Below are 26,731 nucleotides of genomic sequence, written 5' to 3'. Positions count from 1 at the left end.
TGGTTCATATATAAAAGTAAGTTTTACATAGAGCTTAAGAATTTCTAAAGGGAAACAATAGAGTCTAGAGGTTTGTCATGGCATCAGGTGAGGTCCAAATGGATATGCTATTCAAATTAAAAACAGATACCATCTGTTAAGGTACTGTAGACATGAAAGAAGTTGGAAGCACAACAATGTGGGTATGATGGAATTTCATATTTTATAAACTTCTCTTTCTATATCTTGCAGTTTTTGGCTTAGGGTGGCTCAGACACTATGAGTGGGAGTTTATGAGAGCACATAACCATCTGCAAAAAAACAGGAAACCTTGGTCTAACTTTCTCTAAGATGACAAAGAGCACTAAATAAAAGCAAGGGCAAGAGCGTCCGAGGACACAACTGGGAGTCCTGTATCTCCCTATAAACAGTAATGTGAGGACCTCAAACAGTGGAAATCACCCTAACTAGATAGAGATCACTCCCTCTTAACACCACAGCCCAGCTGTTAAACAGATGCCCATGGAAATGGAGGCCATTACTATACGATTGCAAGCCCTTGTTTCAATGCTTAACATTTTCCTTATGTAAACTATCAGAGCCACATGAAGAGAACTGTCTCCAAACTGCAGTTAGTCTTAGAATTTGAGATTCACACAAGCCTAAGTGATGGTAACATAACTGATTAATAGCTAAGCACTGGAAAGAGACAAACTGCTCGGTGCTCCATATTGAAATGCTGAGCAGTTGAAGTTAGATAAAAGAGTTTTCAGTGTAAATAAAGTAACCTGAAAAAGATGGCAGCATCTGAGCAACTGCATACTTTATGGCTGAAAAATCTTCCCCTTTTTTTAAGGCACTACTACTTCTCTCTCTTTTCCCCTTTTAGTATTACTAGCTTTTTTGTTCTTAAAATATAGTCCTTAAAACGCCTATGTACAAAAATATTTATAGAATTTCTTTTGTAGTGACAAAGAACTAGAAACTGAGGGAGTATCCATGTACTGAGAAACAGTTAAACAAATTATGATATATGAATGTAATGAAGTATCACTGTGCCATAAGAAATAACAAAATGTACAGTTTGAAACAAGATTGTAAAGACAAACAACTTTGAAAAACTTAAGAACTCTGACCAGTGAAGTAACCAACCATGATTCCAGGACAACAATCAGATGAAAAATGCTACCTATCTCTTGAAAGATTATACACTCAAGATGGAGAAAAAGACATACATTTTTAGGCATGACCAACATGGAAATTTGCTTTGTTTGACTATGAATACTTATTACAAGGATTTGTTTTTCCAGTGGGAAAAGGAGAGAAAATAATGCTTGTAAATTTAAAAAATAAATTTTACAATTTTAAAAGACTGTAAGTTAATTACACTCATTAATTTGCATTAGTTTCTTTTGTTCTGAAACTTGGAAATGGATACGTTTTATAAAACTGAGATAAATTACAAGCTATTAAATTCAGATGCATCATGAAGACTATCTTAACTTCAAACTCCTGTATGTACCAACACTAAATATAACAATCATGCAAAAAGAGGTCCTGAAATGGCTACGACTCTTAAAATATAGGGAAGAGAAAGGTAGAGATCATTAGGGGCCTGGGCAACAAATTAGCTGGTACCTTCTTCAGTAGCCAATTTGTACAATCAGAAAAAAAAATCAAGAGAAATTTGCATGTCTTTCCAGGAAATGAATACTGTGGATGAGAAGTAGTAACCCCAAGAAAATTCCAAGGCCTAGGCAGAGGCAAGTTAAAGCAGAGAGGATGGATAACATGGAAAGTGGATAACCATAGCATATTTCTTTGATTTTCATCCTCCTTTCCCCCATATTAATTCATCAAATAAGCAATGTTTCTTGCAACACAAAAAAAGTCTATAGTGGCCTAGAATTTCTCTGCAATTTGTCAACTTTCCCTCCCTTTGATATGACACAACTGTATGGGTCAAACCAGCTTTAACTAGATTGGTGGCATATTAAAACTGCATTTTAAAAGCATACAAATGTAGAACCCCTCTGGTGTGTTCCACCTAAAGATTCTAGAGGGACATTCTAGTGGTACTCAACCCTACCACTCTGGCTCACAGGCCATCCATCTCTGGTGTGTGCCTCCCATTAATAGCCAATTGTAGGACACAGTTCTTAGCAAAGGCAGTTATTAAGAGGACAAAGTCAGAATAATAGCTAAAACTTTCCCCCACATAAATCTGGGTTCAGTTTCCCACAAAAATGCAAAGAGTCCCCGAGAAGGGTAGGTATAAACAAAATAGTGGTGTTGTATTATTTCACTGCCCCTTTCTCTCTCCAGAGAGTTTCTATGCAGCCCCCTTGGATGTTCTATCTCTGCTGAACAGGTTGCTGCTGGGTTGGCTCCCCAGGTCCACTCCTCTTTGCAGTTTAACTACTGCCAGGGCTATCTCTCTCTTTCGTCTATATGCCTCTCTCTTCTGCTGGCAGAGGTTCCTCTCCTCAAAAGTGCTTCCAGCCTTAAATAAATGCCCCCCTTTTTTGTGGAGGGGGAAGGGAAGGGCAATTGGGGTTAAGTGACTTGCCCAAGGTCACAAGGCTAGGAAGTGTTAAGTGTCTGAGGCAAAATTTGAACTCAGATCCTCCTGACTCCAGGGCTGGTGCTCTATTTACTGAGCCACCTAGCCACCCCATTGGTGGTACTTTTAAAGAACCTTTCCACCTCCTCACAATTTAGTCTGTGTTTCTGCTAGGGAAATGAAAAACTAATTCATGTTAATGTGATAATGACTAATGATCAACTGATTGATCATGCAAGATTTGCTTCATATAATGTACAACTTAAGACATATATGACTAGAAAATAAAGTTTTCTGGTTACTCAGCAAGAATATAGATGAACAGATGGAAGGCCTGAGTTCAGCCAGACTGGGCTTCATTCTGTTCCTCACAGACCATGGCCTCTCCTATCTCCATGTCTTCATGCTGGCATCTACATCTGAAGTGAATTACCTTGTCACCTCCAAATCTCAGAGTCCCTTGTTTTCTTTAAAGCTCAAATTAAATGCCACCTTCTATATGTCTTTCCCTGATCCACCAAGCCAAGACTGTCCTCCATTCACTGTGTCTATCTAATACACACACACACACACACACACACATACACACACACACACACACACACACACACTTCCATATCTAAGCACACTGTCTCTTCTCATAGAAGGCAAGCTCCTTAAAGGCTGGGCCTGTTTCCTTTTTGTTTTTATACTCCCAGTTTACCTAGAATATTACAGGTGCTTAATAAATGCAGGCTGACTGCCTGATTGATAGCCTTGGCCACCTATGAAATACTGAAAGTGTCAAAGGAAGGTCTGCAACGCACCACTCCCTAAATATTGTCTAAGGTAGATACTTGGGGGAACAATGACAAGGTTAAACAGGATGAGGAGTCATACGTGAATTGCAATCTCACTCTGTTTGGCATTTAAACCCTTTGTAATCTAGTCGCAGCCTATCTTTCCAGATTTCTCGCATATCATCGTCCTTCCTAAAGTCTAGGGTCCAGCAGAACTGTCCTCTTTGCTCTTCTCCGTATGGAGCATCCCAAAGCTTACCTCTGTCTCTTCCACCTGCAATGTACTTCTCTTCACCTTTACCTCTTAGAATCCCTAACTTCCTTCAAGGCTCAATCAAGTACCATTTATTACATAATCAGAACTCTCTGGATCCCCTTAGCTATTAGCACTCTCTCCTTTCTCAAAAAACTGAGTACATACTTAGTTGTTTATTTGTGCTTCTTGTTGTTTGTCCTTCATTCTCAAAAAGGACCATAACATTAGAAAGGTGATGCTATAACTTGCAGTAAATTGAATTTAAGGCAGGGAGGGCTGTGCAAAGTCGCCAACCTCACTTTGTGCTCTGGAGTCACCTGGGTCCAGTGCCAATATATAGATCAGGTGACTGGAGATGGTCACCCTCCATGTGCTATCACCCTACTAAACTGTAACCCCCCTGTCGGTAGGGACAGGATGCTAGGGATAAAGAAGAAAGGCTCTGGAAGCAGAGGGACAGGGTCCAAATTCTGACACAACCTGTGTGATCTCCAGAAGCCTGTTTCCTCATCTCTAACATGAGAAGAGATGGTCTCCCACATCCCTTTCAACTCTTTGAATTTCTAGCTTTTGGCCATTTTGTTTTTTAATCCCTAGCACTCAGCCCAGCACTCTCATATCATGCTTAATACCGTGTTTCCCTGATAATAAGACTTATCCCGAAATTAAGCCCTCCCCTTACTGTGTAAGATTCCTCTAAAATAAGCCCTATTGAGATTGCTACTGTAGTGAAGGTGATCCCCTGCTCTACACACTACATTACGGTACCCTCTGTATGCACCACCCCCCCGGGTGAAATGCACGCCGCGCTCCGAGCTGCATCCAATCAGAGCTGCAGCAGTGAGCACGTCATCCTGTTCTTCCCCAGTGATTTGCTTATTGAATAAAGGTACATTTTTTTGTTCACATTTACCTTTTTATTAAAATTGCTGTCAATGTTCATTAAAATAAGCCCTCCCCTGAAAATAAGCCCTCTGGTGGTTTTCTGTCCAAAAAAATAATAAGACAGTGTCTTATTATCGGGGAAACGCGGTAGGTGATGAAGTATACAAAGTGCTGGGGTTTGAGTTGGGAAGACTTCAGTTCAAATACTAGTTCAGATGCTTATTAACTGCATAACCCAGGGCAGCTTGGTGGTACAGTGAATAGAGCACCGGCCCCGAAGTCAGGAGGACCTGAGTTCAAATTCGGCCTCAGACACTTAACACTTACTGGCCGTGTGACCTTGGACAAGTCACTTAATCCCAACTGCCCTGCTTTCCCCCCTCCACAAAACAAAAAACCCCAAAACTGTGTAACCCTAGGCACTTCTCTAAGTTTCTGTTTTTTCTTCTGTAAAATGGGGATAATAATAGCATCTATCTCCTAAGGTTGTTGTGAAAATCAAATGAGAGGATGCACAGGGGGGCATGACCTTCCTGTGGCTCCGGTTTCCACCTTCCCCAATCCATGTAAAAAGGGGATTCTAAACAAACTTTGGAGCTGCAGAACCCACAAAATGACTCAGAGAAGCTAACCTCCCGTTGAGGATAGCCCAGCAGGCCGGCAGGAATCCAAGCAGCGCTCTGGGAGCCGAGCCCAGGCCTACATTGAGGCTTTAGCCCCAGGGTGGGCCTGACCAGCCGCCAGCCAGAGGGACTCCAGATCAGCAGCAGCTGTGGCCATTTCCAGATTTATCAACACATAGATGCGAAGGACAAAGTGAGAGGTCAGTGCAGTCTGGACTTTGGGACCAGTAAGTGGGGGTGCGTGGCTTTTACCCCTGGGGCGAGAAGCCACTGAAACACAACAATGCCACGAGGCAGCTTCAGCTCCTGGCCTGCAGAGTGTAGGGCGACCAAGAACCAGTCTGAGGGGTAATCGCTGTTGCTTTAACCTGCTTGGATCTGGATTGCAGTCTAGGGTGGAGGCCCTGGGATGTGTGTCCAGCTTGCGAAAGCGTGTGGAGACCTCAGAGAGGGTACCCATCTAATACCTCTGGCAGCTGAGAAAACCCCAGCGTTTGGACGAAAGCTACCCTGGTCTGGTGGCAGAGTCCTACTGTGGCAAAAATTCCAAAAGTCAAGTAATTGAGTGGCAAAATGAGCAGGCAAAGGAAACAAAGCAGAGAGAAGATTCCAACATTACAGTCCTATTTTGGGGACAAAAAGAAGCAAAGCATGGAACAGGAGGAAAACAGTGAAGTCAGAACTCCTGCACCAAAAGCTTCAAAGGAAAATACAAGCTGGTTACAGGCTGAGCCATTGTCAGTGATACTTAAAAGATTCTGGAAAATCGGTGAACTGCAACAGGACTGGAATAGGTCAAATGTACTGATTTTCAAAAACTAAAAGAGAATGAAGAATGCAGATTACAGAACAACAGTTCTGACTGATTCCTAGCAGGATGCTAAAATGCATCACTAATGGGGGAGCTATTATTGCTGTTATTGTTTGTCCTTTGCTTTTGAAGAGGACCAATGACCTTACAGGGGGACATCTTGACTTGTGTGTGAACTGGATTTAAGTCATGTGTCTCACTCTTTCAGTGTCCCCGGGACGCAGTAAATGTCCTTGGCGTCGTCTTTAATGTCTGACCAAACTCTTTAAGTGCTCCACAGTACCTAAGTGCTTCAGCGGCCTTCATGGCTGTTAGAACAAATCATCCTCGTCTGCCCATTTGGCCTAGGAAAGTTTCCTATGCTTATGGCAGACATCCTCTAATTCACTGATAGGTTTAATGCCTGTTGGTTTCCTTCAGCTTGGTTCAGCCCATCTGTGAAGGCAGTTTTACTAGGTTGTGGCTGCTATACCTGCAACAGTTTCCTGGAGCCACGGGTGAGAGCTGAGTGCCAGGTGGACCACCAAAGATGGATGGTCAGCTCTGAAAAGACCTCACTGAGCCCTCACAGGACAGGTGATAGTCCTCAATGCATAAGTCTAGGAGAGACCACTAACACACTTATTAATTAATACACAATAAGAGTTGGGATCCAAAAACATCTTGAGATGACAGGTTACTGAGGGGCTGAATATAATAAGATGAAATTTAACAAGCCTAAGAGTAAAACAGGCAAGTTAAACATTTATTAAATGCTTGCTACTCGCTAGGCACTGTGATAATGGTACACTCAGGTCCAAAATGTCAGCTTTCCAAGTAAGGTGAAATTTAGCAAGAAAAAAAAAATCCCCAAGTTTAAAAACTGCAGGCTCGATGTGAGTCAACATTATTGTATACCAGCCCAAAAGCTGTTGTTGTCCTAAGCTTATGAGTTCTGGAGTTCATGACTAGGGAGAAGACAGTTCTATGACAGTTCTATCACCCTCACTGCTGGTCAGACCACACCTAATGTACCCTAAACAGTCCTGATGGTCACATCTTAAGAGGCCTTTAGTTACAACAGATTCAAACAAAGGTGGTTTCTTTAGCTGAACATCAGTTACCGAATCACTTGAGTATAAAGTTGTACAATTTGTCACCTAAGTAAAACATTTTTGATTAATATAAGAACTGATTAATGGTACTTGGAATGGCTGGCCTGAAGAGAATGCTTTGGGGGACATAATTATATGGAGCATCGATGTGGGGAAGTGGACTGAAGCCAAGAAGATCTGAGTTCAAATCTGATCTCAGGCATTTACTAGAGGTGTGTCTCTGAGCAAGTTACTTAGGTACTATTGGCCTTGGTTTCTTTATCTATAAAATGGAGATAATAATGTTACCTACCTCCCAGGGTTGTTGTAAGGATCATATGATAGCTATAATGGGCTCATGGCACAGAGTAAGCACTATACAAATGTTAGCTATTAGCATTATATAACTATCTGCAAGAATCTGAATGGACACCAAATGGAAGAAAGATTAGGTTTGGGTGACTCATGAGTGAAGACCTCATGTATACTTAAACTTCCTTGTTTAATACTTTGCTCAATGTTAGTTTGAATAAACTTTCTCTGCAATCAAACCTGTTAGTGTGCAAGTGGCATATACCTTACTAAGGAAAGTTTTCATAGCTATAGTTTATAATAACTAGTTAAATGCTTTAAAATATTAATAAACAATAAACATAACTGGATCTTATTTTCTTTACACCTCTTAGTTGTAAAATTGGTTGATGGAGCCTACTGTGGGAAACCACCTGTGAATGCACACCTATTCCCTTCTCATGTTCTCATTAAGCAAACCTCCAGCATGGGCAAAGAATGCTATCCTCATAAAATCCCATGATCTGTGATTTATGACTGTTCATTTTTACTAAGTTTACTAAACACTTACTATGTGGAATTTACAAAAGAACTAGGATTGAGTCAAAAATTTGTTAAGTGAATGCCTCTAAATCCTAGAGAACAGATCACAGAACTTTAGAGCTGGAATGAATGAACTCCATAAACATGATGAAAGAGGAAAAATAATCTAGTTAGTACTACTACAAGCCTGCAGAATTACTGTTTTTATAGGAATGAAAATCAAAACAAGATAAAGTTATACAAGATGTACCAAAAGTCTTGCTACAGTTTTAAATTTTTAATAACTTTAACAGTCTTTTGGGAAATCCTATAGAGTAGTTTACAACACAAATATTGGGAAGAGTATAATACAGTAGTAAGTCTATGAACTAACCAACAGTGCATTCATATTTGGAAGCAAAAATTGCTGAGTATTAGCTACCTAAATCAACTGGGTCAAAATTAAGAGTATAAATTTGTGGTAAAAATAAAGCATTCTATGGTAAGATTAAAGGGATATTTTAAAGCCATTAGAAATAGAGAGACTGGAAGGAGAAATTACTACCTGTGCATAATGACAGAAAACCTATTTGATGTTACGTACTGATGATACTGAGCAGCTAACCAGATAACACAGTGATGTACTCAAGGAGTCTCCATTACTCGAGCTGCTAGAGATCATACTGATCAAGATGACAATGTCACTAAGAATGTGGAGGAGTAGTCTGCCTTCAAACATAAGTTAACAAATGGATTTACAATGTATTTTATTTGGAAAAAACAAAAGTGCACTTGGAAGTCAGTTTCTCTACCATGCGATGCAACAACAATGTATTAAAAGAGTAACAAAAATAGACAAATACAGCAAATACTCTATTGTCTGCTGTGGCATTTAAAAAAAAAAAAAGGAATGCTTACTCAAGTTGATGTCCCAATGAGCAGAAAATGCCTAACAATCTAAGAAGATAAATCAGTGTAAGAGTCTGTTTTTTTAAGTTGAAAACATGATTTTTATCAAAGAAACACAAGTTATCTTGGCAACAGGAATCATTTCACATGTTAAATTTTATTTTACGAATCTGGGACACTAATTTAGAGAGATTCACCACTTGTAGAAACTTGTCACATAATAGGGGTATTCTGAAATTATAAGCAGAGAAGTATTTTCAACATATATTAACATACATATATATATTACTGATATTAAATATTACAATAGTATTGTATACTCATTCACCTGCGGATTTATGGTTGGTTTGTTTTATAAGTGGCAGCAGAAATGTCAAAAGGTATCAAAATATTTTACCTTTTTCTGACTGAGCCAAATAATTCCTCCCAAAACTATTTTACCAAAGTTTAATTTTGTTGCTGAATTAGAGAGCATTTGTTTTGCATTTAAGCCCTAAAGACACAATCAACTCATATTTACAGCCAAGAATAACAATTAGCAGTGTCATTAATTGGGCTCCTATTTCAAATGCTACTGTCAATGCTGTATCTTCCGATGAAAAGCTTTTGCTTTAAGTCTATAACTTCAGCAAACACTCATTAAACATCTAAAACACTTGAAAGTACTATAATCATCAGGACCTAGAAGTATGTTTGAATTTAATATACCTTGAAATATAGAAATAATATTTACTCAATTTCATAACTGTAATCAAACCATAAAGTTTCATTTAAATTAATCAATTCTTCATAATAAGCTGGGGAAGCCACTTCACTCACCACACTGTTAAATGAAGAGCGTGGATCAAATGGCCTGAGATTCCTTCCAACTACAGATCTAGGATTCTGTGACTAATAATTTTAACATGTAACGAATGCCATGCTCAATCATAAGACTTATGAAGAGAGACACAAAACCCATCTATATTCAGTAGGCTTTTGACCTTCCTTCCTTCTGGGAGCCTCACTGACAGAAGTTACAGTCAGCGTGCTCTGGCTCAGTTTTGCTTGTGCTGAATGTGTGGAAGGAAAGTCAAACAGAAGTTTTTAGCAAATGTTTGGTGAACTGAATCTAACTGAAAGACGATAAGGTCAATAGTTTTGCTTCATATAAGATGCTTTTAATCCAAAAAACTTAGGCCCTCCAATTCATTATCAAATTTAACTTGTTACTCCTAGAAAAATTTCTCAAAGATGAGTATTATCTTACTGCCCCATGCAGAAAAATGGAGAGGTAAAATGATTTCCACAATTGCAGAATATCACTCATTAAAACTAAACCTGTGGAAGACTCCAAATGGCAGAGTACTACTAGGAAGTAATGCAGCGAGCTTCTCTTCATAGACTCCTAACAGATTTAGGAAATCCAGAAAATGTCACACGGCGAGTCCTTGGAGCAGGCCAGTGAGGCAAGGGGAAGACAGACAGGTCTCCTGACACTAGACATAGGGCTGGGTCAGGAGGCTGCTATGAGTGAAGCACTTCAGCACCCAGGGAGAGGCTGTATACCACAGCAAGAAGCCTCAGACTCGTATGGGGCAACCCCAGAGGAAAACTGGGACAGTATCACTAGAACAAGTGCCAGTTGGCAACCGTATTGCCCACTACACCAGTCCCCGATCACAAATCCAGGGAAAAGTGGGAAGGGGACCTGTCTAAGGGAGTGGCATTCCAGGTCGAGAGAGCCTGGGTGTAGTCTGGAGAAAGGAGAAGTACAGAGGCCAGCAGTAGCAGCAGTGGTGCTGGTGCTGTGGTTCAGACTTCAGCAACAAAGCTGAACCCTACTTACAGAGGAATAACTGTGGCCAAACCTAAGGGGAAGCTACAGTTCTACCCCTCTGAGCTAACACAACTTTCCAGGTAGCTGACAAGGGTGGTGTGAGGAGCAATCTACTCTTGCTCAGATCCAAACTCAGGTCAGGAACTTGCAAAGCTCACACTAGGGAAAGCAATTAGGTCTTACCCTCCATCCAACATTCATCTGGAGCAACTTTGGGAAAAGGAGACTAAATGATTTATCCACAATCATAAAACAAAATCACAACCATGCCGGGGAAAGGAAGTTTTTCTCATGCCTTGTCTAGTTCCTTTTCATCAAGTCCTATTGACTCTCTTAAAAAAAAAAAATTCTACTAGCAAGAATATATTGCTCCTTCCATATGAAGTAACCATCTGCCCAGATTCATGATAACTTCTCCAAACACTTTAAAATACCTGGACACCAAGGTATAATAGCGTGTCTCACGTATGTTTAAAGGTTTACATAGGCCCAGGGGAGAGAGTGTTAAGACTTGAGCCAGGAAGAACTGAGTTCAAATCTAGCCTTCAGACACTTGCTAGTGGTGTGAACCTAAGTAAATCACTTAACTTCTGTCTGCCTAAGTTTCTTGAAGTGTAAAATGGTGATAATAATAGCACCTACCTTCCAGATTGTTGTGAGGATCAGAGATAATATTTGTAAATCGTTTAGCACAGTTCCTGGCACATAGAGTGATTAATAAATGCTTACTTCTTTCCCTTCCCAATTGCTATTAAAATATATATATATATATATATATATATATATATATGCCACAGTCAAGAACTCACTTAATATGCAGAATCCTACAGAAATGGATTTCTGCTTATATTCTCATAGTTGCCACTAAAACTTAGTACAGACCACAAAAGCATCTACTAATCAAGGCAACTATACTGTGAATATTATACAGACCTACATAAACTTCATATATACATTTTAAAAAGGAAAACATTTACTAGCTATGTTGCTTCTACCCAGTTAATAAGCATTTATTAAACACTCACTATGTGCTGGCCAGGGGTGGGGAACCTTTGGCCTCGAGGCCACATGTGGCCCTCTAGGTCCTTAAGTGTGGCCCTTTGACTGAATCCAAACTTCACAGAACAAATCCCCTTATACAAGCCTTGGCAAAAGATTGGATATGGAGAGGTGAGAGAGATGAACAGAGGCTCACACCTAAATTGGAAGCCTTTGTGACTGGATGGATGGTGGAGCCCTTGAGAATTAAAAGGGAAATGGGGAAGAGGAGAGGATTTTGGGTGGAAGAAAATTAATGCAGATGTCCAAGTAACATCCAGTTCAAAATGTCCAACAGGCAGTTAGAGATGTAAGACTCAAGGTCAGCAAAGATATTAGGGCTGGATAAGTAGCTCTGAGAGTCATCAATACAGAGATGATAATTTGAAGCCAAGGGAGCTGATGAGATTGCCAAGAGAAATAAATAATACAGAGAAAGAATGGAAAAAGGCCCAGGACAGAGTCTTTGAAGATACGTTTCTTAAGTGGGTATGCTCTGGATGAAGATCCAGCAAAGGAGACTGAGAAGGAATAATCAGACAGATAGGAGGAGAACCTGAAGAGAAAAGTATCATGAAAACCTAAAACCTAGAGTATCAAGGAGATGAAAGTGACTGACTGTGTCAAAGGCTGCAGAGAGGTCAAGCGGGATGATCTGGCAATTAAGAAATCATAGGTAACTTTGGAGAAATCAGTTTTGGTTGAATGATAAGATGATACTATAGAAAGTTAAGAGAGTGGGAGGAAAGGAAGTAGAGGCACCAATTACAAACCACTAAGAATCAAAGAACTGGTGAGATTGTTTTTAAATCTCCATAATTACCATAATCTAAAAGCAAAACATGAGTTTTTACAATGTGAATTTAACATCATTTTTATTATTTAAGATTGTGACTTCACTCAGCAGGGGGAAACTAGATCAATTTCTTTTTCAAAAAAAAAATAGTTTTATGGATGCCTTCTGTTTTATTATCAGTCATTTTTGGACATGAATTCCCCCTATCTCTCAGAACTGAAGCTTCCTTGGGTAACAAAGAAAAACAGTAAAAAACAATACAGTGTTTACGTGTCTGATAACACAGGCAACATTACTCACTCATAATCCCCCACCTCTATGCTAAGAGGGGGTATGTTTCAATATCTTTTTTCCCCCAAGATTATTGTCATTATTGTTTGGAGTTTAGCTTTCTTTTCATTGTAGATCAGCCAATTCCAGCTCTGTGCTAACTAGTACAAATATTTGGATTTTAACACTTCCACAGGAATATTTAGACACAAATTTACCCCCCCAAATCTATTTTTGCTAAAATAAAAAATAATCTCAATTAGCTTTACTTACAAAAATAAAAGTATAAAAGCCACACCTAAGCTTCTAATCCTAATAACAAATACACGATATATTGGATAATACGGGCTGACAGCAAGTCCAAAAATAGGTTTATCATACAAAGAACTATCCGTTTTAACCCCCTAATCCCCCTCCAAAGAAACCCCCCAAACCACCAAAAGATTATCTTTTTTTTTTTGCTAGAAGAGGACACTTTATATAAGTATTCTAATATAGTCTGAGAGTGTTACAACAAGAAGAAAACAACAGATTATGAATTAAAGAACTTCAACATTTAGCAAAAGGTCTAACTTGAATGTCATAGCTGAAGTACTTCATCTTTAGCATGAAGTTTGACAGAACAAAAGTACAGGGAACAATCAAAAGATAATGATTGTGTTATGCACATAATAAATCTCTAAACTTCACAAAGTAGTTGCTGATAGTTGGTTAACTGCTAAGCTCTAGGACTGCTCACAGACCCATCTCACAATGTGTGCAGTTAAATGCCTCTGTCGGTGTTATAAACTGAGGTAGTGTGCCTGGTACTATTCTAAGTCAGACATAACACCTTAAATGGAAAGTAAGGAAGAAACCTCTTGAGAATGTGGAATGTAAACAGATTAAGCATCTCTCCATTTAGGCAGCTCCCATTTGGTGGCATGCTTTTCAAAGAGTAGATCTGGAAGACTACTGGCTGGTCATTATTATTTCAATAGAAAAGTAAACTTGTTTCATCTGTTGATAGCACTTTCCAGGATTTTAGACTGGGAGGGAAGAAGGGAAGTGAAGAGTTTTGATTAGTCTGAATCCTAATTTTCAAATATCTTTTTAATTAAGACTTTACTTCTAGAGATGAACTGAGCTACTAGCTATACTTCATGTTTCAAATAAACAATTCCATTTTGACATATGAATATAAAGGCTAGTACCAGATAATGAGTGTGTTTTAAATATCCAGTTATCTCTGAAATACATACAGGAGAATGGAATGCAAAGACTCATGTGTTTTAATAACTTCACACATGTTAAATAATTTCTTCTTAAATCCTTTTAGGGATAAGACAAAAAGTGAAAAAATCAGAAAACATGCCAAAAATATACTAGGCTGGTTACGCCTATTTTAATGAACACTGCTATCACCCTAGGAAAACAAAAAAGCCCACCAGAAAAGCAGCTTACTTCAAAGACTCATAGATATTTCTCTAAGACAAAAAAAATGTAAAAGAAAACATCTCTGCTTTAAATCTTTAGCTTCTTTAACTTATAGAATGTTTTTACAGCAGTTCAGTGTGGGTCTGTATAATAAATGTTCATGGTAATTTTCACCCACAGCAACCAAAATACACTGAAGACTACAAACTTCAATAGGAAAGAAGACTTATTTTAAAGGGTGGCTAGGTGGCACAGTGAATAGAGCACTGGCCCTGGAGTAGGGAGGACCTGAGTTCAAATCCAACCTCAGACACTTGACACACACTTACTAGCTGTGTGACCTTGGGCAAGTCATTTAAATCCAACTGCCCTGCCCTCTCCCCTCCAAAAGAAAAAAAGACTTATTTTTAAAAGTTTTCTTTCTTTACCATGGAGAGGTAGATAACTATTTTAGGATCACACCTTGAAAAAGAATAGAAAATAATCTATGATGTGGATCCCATCTTCTCCAAGGAACCTCTACAAATTCAGATCTTGAACTTAGTCTAAGAGAGAACCTGAAAAAATGGAGAAATCTATGTTAATCTAAACACTAGTTTCTGAGATGATACATTTTAGTTTCATCTCCCACAAAGTTCTAAATTTTGTAGAATGATCATTTAGATGAAAGTCTATTGGAATGTACTCTTACCCTTTGCAAAAAAATAAAGTTAATTTCTTATGTTTATCTTTTCTCCTTCCTATCACTATAGACATTTCATTGGCAAACATAATTACCTTCTAGAGAAATAAGATATTTCTTGAGTTCTTATAACAAAGAATGCTATGGTAATCCCAATTCCAGATTTTACTTAAGAATATCATGTGAATTCAGGACACACCCAAAAGGATTATGGCTCAAAAACTAAATGAAGGAAAAATAAGGCCATCAATTTTCCATGGAAATCATCTTATTCTCACATATTAAATATCAACATAAAGGAGAAACCTACCCACTCATCTTCAAATTTGTACATCAAAATGAACACAAATGCCTTTCCAGTATAAACTCAGAAATATAACTTTTTAAAGATATAAGCAAAATACTACAAAAAATCATTTTCTAACAATAAATTGTGCACTCATTTAATGTGAACAGGGATGCATGCCTGCTTCGGTGGGGAAGGCACTGATGTAGAAGAACTGAAGATGAAAACTGCAGAAAAGTGTGGAGAAAAGACTGATCACACATGTTCAAGAACTCCTCTTAAGTTTCTAGATGATTCACAGTGCTCAATAATTTACTCTATATGAACAGTTTTATGTCTAGGAGCATGGCAGAAAGATCAATGGGGATTAGAATGAGAAAAACTTAATTCAGGCCTTTGGTATGGAAGCTGTTATGTGAGCACAGGCTAGTCACTCTGACTTTGTGCCTTCACATTTGTACAATGAGGATAATATTTCCAACACCTGTTTCACAAGGTTAGGGGGAATGGTGGGTGGGAGTGCTTCCTAAATTTCAAAATGATATTAAAAACGGTTACTATTATTATGCCTATAACTTTTAAAATATCAGACAACAATACTTACAACAAGGATAACGGCCTATTTAATAAAGTTAATTCCATTCACAAAGCAGTTAATCGGCAGACAAATCTGGTGCCTTTCTTTGGCTAGGGATGAGAAATAAGGTTACAGTGAAAACCACATCTGGGAAGAAGAATGAAGAAGGAAATCAGGTGGAGAAAGGAGAAAAAGTATTTGGCAATGTCTCATAAAACAGACTGAGAACCAGAAGATGCACGCTATCTTATGAATATATCAAAAGGGAGAAACTAGGGAGCTGGGCAGAAAAGCCATTCCCAGGAAATTCGACTAGTCAACACACAGGAGACCTACACGTACATTTGTACAGCAATGCTTAAGATATATTACTCTGTATGTGCTTTGTTTTCTTCCACAATGGTGTTTGGGTTGGAAAATATCAAAAGGAATGAGTCAACCTGAGGGGAAAAAGCATACATCTGAAAATGAAAATCAGATAAGCACACTTAAACCAACATAAAATGTTAAACCAAGTTTTATTTCAACCTGCTAAATTTATGGCATACAATGACCTAAACATATATCCCCTTAAACTCCTTTCTCTGCAAAAACAAACGATGGCGGAAAGGGAGAATTCCTGAGGTCTTAACAAAGTAACACGTTGCAGAACCAAGGGAAAAGTTTCATTAACTTCTCTTTTAAACTTTTGTTTTTAATGAACAACCTTTGGAAAAGTTCAGCGTCACCCATGCCCCAGTAGTCACCCGCAAAGCTGCTTTCCTTAGGAAGGCAGTCTGCTCTCCCTGGCCACGCGACCCCCTCGCACCAGATGGTCCGTCACCAATCTCTCCCCAAAGGAAAACAAGAACAACACAAAACCGAAAGAGCGTTCGAACTCGAGACCACCAGCAGGGCCGGCGGCGGCGGCGGCGGGCGCCCCGGCCCGGTCCCAGCGCTCGCAGGCCCGGCCGGGCACCCCAACGACTGCCGGCGCCCCGGCCTCAGTACAGGTTCTCGGTGTTGGCGCTGCGCGGGGTCTTGATCTTCTCGATGTTCTTGAGGATCACGTCGTGCAAGGTGGCGTACTGGTTCCGCACATGCAGCAGGATCTGGCGCACGCTCAGGTACTCGTTCTCGTCCACCTCGGCCACCGTGCGCCGGTAGTCTTCCACCTGCGGGTACTTGACGATCTTGGACACGAGCTTGGCGCGGGTGTTGTAGTAGGTGGAGAAGCGGCGTAGGTACGAGGCGGCCGTGCTCTCCACCGTCCACAGCTGGTCCACGGTGTCCTCCTGGATGGACACGCCGAAGTTGTTGCCGTCCTCCACCTTGGGGATGAGCAGCTGCACCCACATGCGCACCGTGTTGCACTTCTCCCTCAGCAGCTCGATCTCGGGCTTGACGCGCTCGATCAGCTCCACCAGGTGCTGGTTGCTGCGCAGCAGCGGCCCCTCACCCCCGGGCAGCGCGGCGCCCTTACCGGGCGGCGCCGGCTGCAGGGCGGCGGGCGGCGGGGGCGGCGGCTCGCGGTTGGGCCCGTCGCCCGCGGTGTCCGGCGTGTCCTGGGCGGCGGGCGGCTCTGGGGCCGGCACCGAGCGGATGCGGGACAGGTCCTGCAGGCGGAGCTCCTGGACGCGGCTGTCCAGCTCCCACAGCTTCTGAGGGAAGAAGGTGGACACCAGATCCTCGGCCTCCTGTGCGATTCGGGCCCGAAAGGACTCCACCTTGCCCTTGCCCTGCACGTCCTGCTCCACCTTGAGCGGCGAGGCCATGGCCGGGCCTCCTGGCGGGCGTCGTCAGGCGGGCCTCGCTCACTGCTGCCCCACCAACTCCCAACAGCCCGGGTCCCGCTCACCGGAAATGACGCCCCGTAGCCGCGGTCCCCCGGCCCGCGTGCCCGCCGGTGTGGGGCGTAGCGTGGGTCCCGGTGAGAGCCCGCTCGTGGGCCTGGGCTCCTGGATGCTGAGCGTGATGGGGCAGGATCGGGGCCTCCATCGACATCCTGGAGCAGCCTCCCGGCCCCTAGCACTTACGGAGTCCACGTCGAGCAGCCGGTCCGGATCAGGCCTCAAGGCCCGCTTCCTCTCCTCGCCCCTCCTCCATCCCCCAAGGGCTGCCGGGCGGGGCACCATTCCCCGGCCCAGGCCTGCCAGCCCCCGGGAGGGGGGGGAGGGGAGGAGAAGGGCTTTGCCGGAACCTGAGAAGCTTGTGTGACCTATCCTCCACCCGGAGGCTGGCTGTGCGGGCAACAAGCCAGCCCGAACCAAAGCCTTTCCCACACCAAGATGTTCCGGAGGCTGCACGGCCCTCAGAACCAGGGGTTGATGACCAAAGGGCAGGCCGGGCTGCTGGTACCAGCTTAACGTACCCATGCCTGGTCTGTGCCTCGTGGCGCGCTTGTCTCTACCGTAAAGAGCGCGGGGAGGAGGCTTCAGGCCTCTTGGTCTGGTCTTTTTTTGTATCCCCAGCACTTAAAGCAGTGCCTGCCACACACTCAGTGCTCAGAAATGCTTGTTGGAGCCACACAAAAGAAATTATCCAGTAAGTAATGCCTGACAGAAAAAGAAAGTGGGCCGGCCAACCAAAGCATTCACCACCAACAGGAAATTATTAAGCACCTACTGCATGCCCCTGGTACTGAGCCAGGTCCTGGAAACGTAAAGAAAAAAGTGGAACAGTGAGGATGGTTCACAGTCTGCTCGATGCCATAGGCTGACCCCAGAAATGTTTGTTTTTTTTTTAACACCTAGAAACTAGTCTCTAAGCTAGGGTATCAGGTACCCTATATTTTTATATTTCTATAAATAACTTAAAAGGAAGACAGGAACTAGAATGGCCAAGGATGAGAGAGCCTGATATTCATATCCCCAAAGACAGACTGACTGCTATTAAAAAGAGACTCCAATGACTGGCACTCTTTTCCACTCCACACTCCTAATGCAGAGGGGAGGAGACGAACCACTTCCTGCCTCCCCATCCTGCACCCAGAGGTTCACTGTGCTCGTACAGCTTGGATGGGAGGGAAGTCATGGAAGGCCATCAAGCCTTACATAACATCTGTCCTGCAGTAGGCTCCTGGGAGCTCTCCACTGCTCTCCTTCCAGTCACCTGAGCTACTGGCGATTACTTAAAACTGCTGGACTCTGCCATCCACCTTGCTGCTGAACCCTTACAGCTTCTGGGCCTTTCTATCCACCCTTCAGTTTAACTTTCTTGTGGCCCCTTGAGAGGGGCTGTCTCACTTCTATTAGTATCCCCAGTCTTACTAATTGATTATCTACAAGTAAGCCCAGTGAACACACCATGCCTATGTTCTTTGGATACTATAACAAAAGAACAAAAAAAGAATCTAAATATGAAAGCTATATTGATGAAGACATTCTAATGCACATGCACACCAACTACAGCTAAGAGGAAGAGTTACTAAAATAAAAATCCTTAATATCACTTTGTTAACCTCCTAGCAATTCAGGGATGTAATCTCTGGAACCCTAGGTTAATATATATTTAATATGAAAATTGGAAAGAGAAATGAGAATGATGCAAGAAAATCATGAAAAGCTAGTCAACAGCCTGCTAAAGGACACCCCAAAAATACTGAAGAAAATAACACCTTAAAAAAAATAGACTAACTCAAACGGCAAAAGAGGCCCAAAAAGCCAATGAGGAAAAGAATGCCTTAAAAAGTTGAATTGGTCAGATGGAAAAGGAATTTCAAAAGCTCACTGAAGAAAATAATTCCTTCAAAATTAGATTGGAGCAAACAGAAGCTAATGACTTTGAGAAATCAGGATGCTATAAAACAAATCCAAACAAATGAAAAAATAGAAGGCAATGTGAACTATCTCATTGGAAAAAAACACTGACCTGGAAAATAGATCCAGGAGAGATCATTTAAAAATTACTGGGCTACCTGAAAGCCATGATCAAAAAAAGAGCCTAGATACCATCTTTCAAGAAATTATCAAGCAAAATTGCCTTGATATTCTAGAACCAGAGAGCAAAATAGAAATTGAAAGAATTCACCAATTGCCTCTTGAAAAAATCCCCAAAAGAAAATTCCTAGGAATATTAGAGCCAAATTCCAGAGTTCCCAGGTCAAGGAGAAAATACTGCAAGTAGCCAGGAAGAAACAATTTGAATATTGTGGAAACACAAGATCTAGCAGCTTCTCCATTAAGGGATAGAAGGGCTTAGAATATGATATTCTTGAGGTCAAAGGAGCTAGGATTAAAACCAATAATCACCTATCCAGCAAAACTGAGTATAATGCTTCAGGAGAAAATATGGTTATTCAATGAAATAGAGGATTTTTCAAGCATTCTTGATGAAAAAAACAGAGCTGAACAGAAAATCTGACTTTCAAATACAAGAAGCAAGAGAAGCATGAGAAGGTAATCAGGAAAAAGAAATCATAAGGAACTTATTAAAGTTGAATTATTTACATTCCTATATGGAAAAACAATAATTGTAAATCATGAGACTTTTCTCAGTATGAGGATAGTTGAAGGGAATATATAGGTATATATATGTATACATACACAAAAACATGTATGTAAAGGAGGGTATGTGTGTATAAATATATATATGAGTGTGTATATATGTATATTAATGTATACATAGAGGACACAGAATGAGTTGAATATGAAGGGATGATATCTAAAAAGTAAAATTAAGAGGCGAGAGAGAACTATATTGGGAGGAGAAAGGGAGAGACAGAATAGAGTAAATTATCTCATAAAAGAGGCAAGAGAAAACTGTTACAATGGAGGGGAAGAGCAGGAAAGTGAAAGGGAATGGGTCAACCTTATTCTCACCGAATTTGGCTTAAGGAGGGAATAATATACACACTCAATTAAGTATCTTACCCTACAGGACAGAAGGGGGAGAATTGGATAAGAGGGGGGATGATAGAAGGAAGGGCAGATTGGGGGAGAGGGTAGTTAGAAGCAAACACTTTTGAAAAGGGAAAAGGTCAAAGGAGAAAATAGAATAAGTGGGGGGTGGGATAGGATAGAGGGAAATATAGTTAGTCTTTCACAATATAACTACTATGGGGGCAGCCAGGTGGCGCAGTGAGTAAGAGTGCTAGCCCCAGAGTCAGGAGACCTGGGATCGGTTCTGGCCTCAGATACTTAACATCCACACAAAATAACTGGCCATGTAACCTTGAGCAAGTTACTTAACCCCAATTGCTTTAAAAAAAAAAATAACTACTATGGAAATGTTTTGTGTAACTACACATGTACAACCTACAATGAATTGTTTGTCTTCCCAGTAGGGGTGGATGAGGAGTGGAAAAGGGAAAGAATTTGGAAATCAACATTTTAAAAACAAATGTTAAATTTTTTTATATATATATATGCAACTGGGAAATAAGATATACAGGCACTGGGATGTAGAAATCCATCTTGCCCTACTAGAAAGTTGGGGGGATGATATAAGAGAGAGAATATTGGGGGAAGGGGTATTCAGTAGGCTTACTATTTTGGAGTGTGGGGTTGGGGGAAGATGGGGAGAAAAATCTGTAACTCAAAATCTTGTGTAAATGAGTGTTGAAAACTAAAATATTTAAATTGAAATATTAAAAAAATACACATTTAATACCAAGTACTCTCCTTAGAACAACCCTAGGTTGTTGTTTTTAATCCCTATTTTATATGTGGGAAAAAGTTCAAAAAGATTACAAAGTTAGTGTTTAAGCCAGAATTCAAATCTAGGTAACCTGATTCCAAGTAGAGCAAATTTTCCACTAATCCACTACAGATTCAAGTTTCCTTTACTTAAACAAATATTCGAATTCTCTATTTATCATTTTACTAAGCATCTCTCAAAAATAAACTCTTTGTTTTTTAATAGAACATAGGCTCACAATTGAAAACCAAATTCCCATATTTTTTAAGACTTCTTCACAAATGAAAAGATTACTTTGGAGACATTTACTTTTACATATTTTGAGAAAATTTCTTGCTCAGCAAACAATTCAACATGATTGGTTCAGAGCCAGTCTTTTCTATTTTTTAAAAATAGCTCAGTTGATGGAAAGATAAATGAGTTTCTGAAGAGTAAAGTAAGAACAAAAAGGAAAACAATATGCAAAAAATTTGAACGTTACGTAATTATAATGATCGTTTGTCTCCAAATAAGAGATGAGGACATGTATTCCCCCTTTACTGAATAGATGGGCAATGATGAGTGAAGAATACTACATATGCTGTCAGAATCAACTGATGTGTTGGTTAGTTTTGTTGAATTGCTTTCTTTTTTCTTACAAAGCATTGTCTTTGGGTGTGAGAGGAGAAAGCGATATATTCTGAAATGAATAGAATGTAAAAAAAATCTAAATTTTAAAAAAAATTTTAAAAGTACATGTGATGTAAGTCATTTGCTTCCACTTTTAGTAAAATTTTAATTTCTAATGTTGTGCCATGGCAACTGAAGAGCTCCTAAAGCATGACATAGATGTAAACTTCTAGTTACAAAAGTAATATAATTATTTATATTAAATTATTAGCTGAGCTGTCTATTGAAAAAAAATATAAAGTTCTCCATGGGTGCTAGCTTATTTTGTCATGTGATATATCTTAAAAGTATGTCCTGTTAAAGAGAATGCTAGATTTGGAACCAAGAATGCTTGGGTTCAAATGCTACATCTGACACATAACTAGCTCTGTGACCAAAGTGGCTCAATCTGTCTGAGCTTCATTTGTAAAATGGGGAAAACAGTACTCATAGAACCATCTTATAGGAATGCTGGAGATTATATAAAATACTTTACAAACATTAAAAGTGCTATATAAATGTCAGTTACTATTTATTACTGGCATATTTACTGTCTTTGTTTACCAGAGTTACATTAGGGTATAAGGTTGTTCAAATGAATTCCATCAAATTCTGCTTGATACATGTGTTCCATGTGTGGTCCTAGCCTTTATTATCTGGTTTCTCTTTGCCACTTTCTTGTGGTAATTCATGCTTTGTTCTTCAGAGATCACAGAGGTAGCTCAGACCAGCGAGCTGCAAAGTTTTAACAGGTCTTATGCAGTCTGCTCTCTTGGGTTTTCAAAACACCACACTATGGTTTGGGTCTAGGATGTACAGTTAGAGACTTGCCCCAGGTGGCGCTCCAGTATACAATTATTGGTCCCAGATCATCAACTAGCTGGAAAGTTTTACAGATTCAGAGACGCAGGAATGACTATCCATTCTTTTCTGGGGGCTAACTCTGTGATACCCCGCTCTTGTGACAGGACCTATATGAATCTGTACCCTAGAAATCCACAATTAAAAAACTAAGGAGAGAGACCACTAACATCAAAACCAGCATTTCCTGATCAAGCACCATGATTCAAGTCTCAGAATCTCCTAAGCTGGTACGGGGTCAGAGGAGTCCAGGGGAATTAATAAAGGATAGTTTTGGCATTATTGATGTATCTTAGCTTAATGGCAGTTCAATGTATCATCGGTGCTTTTGTTTCGAATAAGAAACGGTATCTTCTCAGACTGATAAGCAAACCATACAGAAGACATTGCTAGAAGCTGGCATTAAGGGGAGGGTATATCTTCTAGGCATCCATGTATTTTTCAATATATTCAATCTTTGTGGCTAAGTTGGGAATTTTACAGTTCTAAGCCAGATGCATTCCAACCATGTTGCTGACTATAATTCCAAACAAAAACTGAATCATAGTTGATGATGGCCCCTGTTCTGGGCTCCATAATGAGTCTCAGGCCCCTCCTTCCTACTCAGAGCAACATCATTGCTCTCATTTTTCCTCTTTGAGGCTGAGTCTGCCATTCCTTCTCTGGGTCAGAGGGTTAGTTAGCACTAAGGCTTCTGCTCTGGGGATGTCTGCTCTCCTGTTTCAAGGTCAGAGAGGCTGAATCTATAATACCAGCGTGGTTGCTAAAGAGACACTGCTGTGACCCTGCTCTCCTCCATCTAGCCCCACAATCCTTGGGTCAAATTTGTGATCTTATACTGGAAAAATGACACACTGTGGCTTCTCCATCTGACACTCTTCTTAGATCTTTGTTGGAATGGCTGGGGGGAGTGATGAGCTGAGCTGTACTACTTCTTCATACTCTACGGTCTTGGCTGGTCCAATGATCTCTTAACTGCCATGTCTAATGGCCTTTTTCCGAATCCTTATCGTTCTTAATATCTCTGTAGCCTTGGCACTGCTGACCACCCTCTCTCTCTGCTAATCTTTTATCTCTAGGTTGACATTGCATTCTCCTCCTACTTTGCTGACCACTCCTCAGTCTCCTTTGCTTGCTCTTCATCCAGTACACTCCCACTAACTGTAGGTATCCCAAAGGGATACCTGAGCTCTCCTTTCTTCTCTCTCCACAATATCTTGATGATCTCATTAGCTCCCATGGATTCAATTACCATCTTCATGGAGATGAATGTGAGATCTGTTTATCCAGCCCTCACCTCTCTCTTGATCTCCAGTCTCACTTCACCAAATGCTTACTGGACATCTTGACTTGAATGTCTTATAGACAGCCCAAACTCAACATGTCTCTAACAGAACTCATTATCTTTTATTTCAACTCTCCTCTGTTCTAAACCTCCCTTTTACAGTTGAGGACACCACCATTCTCCCAATTGCCCAAGCTCTCATCCTTGTTATATTCTTTACAACTTAAAATCACTATATATATTCAGTATGTTGTCAAGTTGTCTTCTTGCCTATCTTCTCAACATCTTTCATATACATCTCCTTCTGTCCACTCACACTGCCACCACTCTAGTATATTATATTATATATATATATATATATGTGTATATATATATATATATGTATGTATATATATATATATATAGTTTCAAATAGGAAAGGGTATCTTCACCTCCCTAAGGAACTATTACAATTGCCTTCTAATTTGTCTCCTTGCCTCAAGTCATTCCATAAGCTGCCAAAGTGATCTTCCTAAATTCAAGTCTAACCATGTTCTGTTTCACCCCAACAAGAAAATGATGTGGTTCCCTATTACCCCCAGGACCAGTTACAAAATCCTCTGGCTTCTAAAACTCTTCACAACTTAACCCCTTCCTACCTTTCCAGTTTTCCTACACTTAACTCCACATCACGTATTCTATGATCTGGTAACAATGGCATTATTGTTTCTCATAAAGGACATTCTACCTCTGGATTCTTACTTTGTACTGTTTCCTCCATGCCTAGAATTCTTTCCCTCCTAGTTTCTGCCTGCTGGTTGCTTTGGTTTCTTTCAAGTCTAAGCTAAAATCCCACCACATGTAAGAGGGGTTTCCTGATAAGTTTAATGATAATACCCTCCTTCTAATTATTTCCAATTTAATCTGTATATGTATTGTTTGTATATAGCAGCTTGGGTGTCTTCCCCACTAGAATTTGAACTTTGGGTCACAGGTCATGGTTTTGGATTTGTTTGTTTTTTTAACTTTCTGTATCCCCAGAACTTTAGAACAATACGCTTAGCATATATAGTAAGTTTTTTGGTTGACTACATGACAACTATTACTATTACAATGAAATCCAAGAGCAGCAGGCAAAATCTTGTTTTTTATCTTACGTTTTGGCAGTTATGATTGGTAATAGTGCTAAATAGTTTTAGCAATAAAATTAATTATTTAGACTATGTTCTTTAGGAGTCTATCTACCTAAAATGTGAGCTCCTTTTCTATTCTTTTCAAGTAAAGATTACAGATTTTCTCACTTTTGCATTTATTTAGTGAGACACCAGAATTCTACTAGTTACATTAATACTCGGCTACAAAGTTCTTGAAACATAATCTTCAACAAAATGTCTGGAGCCCATCTGTCTGAATTTCAGAGAAAATAATGTCATCTTGAAGTAAGCAACTAAGGAAAAATGTTTGAAAATGCCCAGTAGTGCTCCCAAACAGGCTACAAGGCTCCATGACCTACACAAACTGTCCTCCATTTAAAATACAGAATTATAAAGTATTGGCTATTGGGTCAAAAGAAGTGTCTTTGGGATGCTAGAGAAGTATACAAGGTTCAAGGGTTATATAGGAGACTCCTACTACTGTTACTTATTCATAGCTTTTTATAAGCATTTGTTTTAGTTGGGGTTTTAAAAAAAATTAAATATTTTAACTGAGGAAGATACAGGAAATTATCTAAGTGTAATTTCTGTAGCTTAGTAGGCCTTGCTTTGGACTACATCACCAGGCTTAGGGTTATGTGGGGAAAGAGGGGCCAGGGCTTGAAAGATACAAATTAAAACCCCTCTTGAATGCCAAATTTCATGAGACATGCATACTTTATTGCTACAAGTAAAGTAGTGGTTAACCAAATATTTTATTCTTGTAGAAAAATGCTTCCATCTCTAAATGCCAAATTCACTACGCTGGAACCCAAATTTTATGGTATGGCCTACAAAAATATCTTATGTTCAAAGCATCTTCAGAAGTTTCTAATTCAGTTTAACAATTTTCATCACCAGATAATAAAGAGAAAACTTAGAAAACTAGGAAATGACTATCATAAAAGGACTTCAGGAAATACTGAATTTTCTCAAAGTTCATTTCAAATTATCTCTCTAAATTTGATTAATTTCTGGGAAATTATTTCTCAGGGGGACAACTAGGTGGCGCAGTGAGTAAGAGCGCCAGCCCCAGAGTCGGGAAGACCTGGGATCCCTTCTGGCCTCAGATATTTAACACCCACACAAAAAAAAACTGGCCATGTAAACTTGGGCAAGTTATTTAACCCCAATTGCTTAAAAAAAAAAAAAGAAATTATTTCTCAGGAGTCCAAAGTTTGCTAAGGTACCTTGATATAATGGAAAGTGTAACCAGGGCTGCAGTCTTAGTGCCTTGATCAACATGCTGGGTATACTCTGGTAAAGCACTTCATCTCTCCAGTAGGATCATCAACCTTGGGCTGATGTTCCCCCCTTGGCCAGAGGAAAACTTCCAGTAGGCACTGATTTTTTGATCCTCATTTATGTCTATAATTCAGTATGTTGTGGTGGTGCTTGTTTAGTACTAGTGTTAGTAAATATTACCCTTTATTTGGCTGAGATAGAAAATTTCTTTGATAATACTTTCAATGAAATTAAACAGAAGGCCAAGAATAGGGTATGATTCCTTTGTTAAAATATGCAGGTATTTATTTTCCTTTACTGCCTAAAGAGGTTGCACATTGGTTAGAACA

At 40.1% G+C, this 26,731-nt stretch overlaps 1 protein-coding gene and 1 pseudogene across 2 annotated transcripts in view; both read right to left on the bottom strand.

The window, feature by feature from the left end:
- ATF6 (activating transcription factor 6) overlaps positions 1–26,731 on the bottom strand; it is a 209,592-nt gene that overhangs the window by 70,189 nt on the left and 112,672 nt on the right. The gene's annotated exons all lie outside the window — the stretch shown is intronic.
- Positions 16,559–17,329, bottom strand: LOC138166119 (proteasome activator complex subunit 3 pseudogene; annotated as a pseudogene).

The sequence above is a fragment of the Petaurus breviceps genome, unplaced genomic scaffold (assembly GCF_028583685.1).
Source record: "Petaurus breviceps papuanus isolate PSGF00001 unplaced genomic scaffold, PetGlider_PUasm1.0 220, whole genome shotgun sequence".
In the NCBI taxonomy this organism is placed as follows: domain Eukaryota; kingdom Metazoa; phylum Chordata; class Mammalia; order Diprotodontia; family Petauridae; genus Petaurus; species Petaurus breviceps.
Note: the sequence above shows the minus strand (reverse complement) of the source record. Positions and strands in the feature narration are given on the sequence as shown.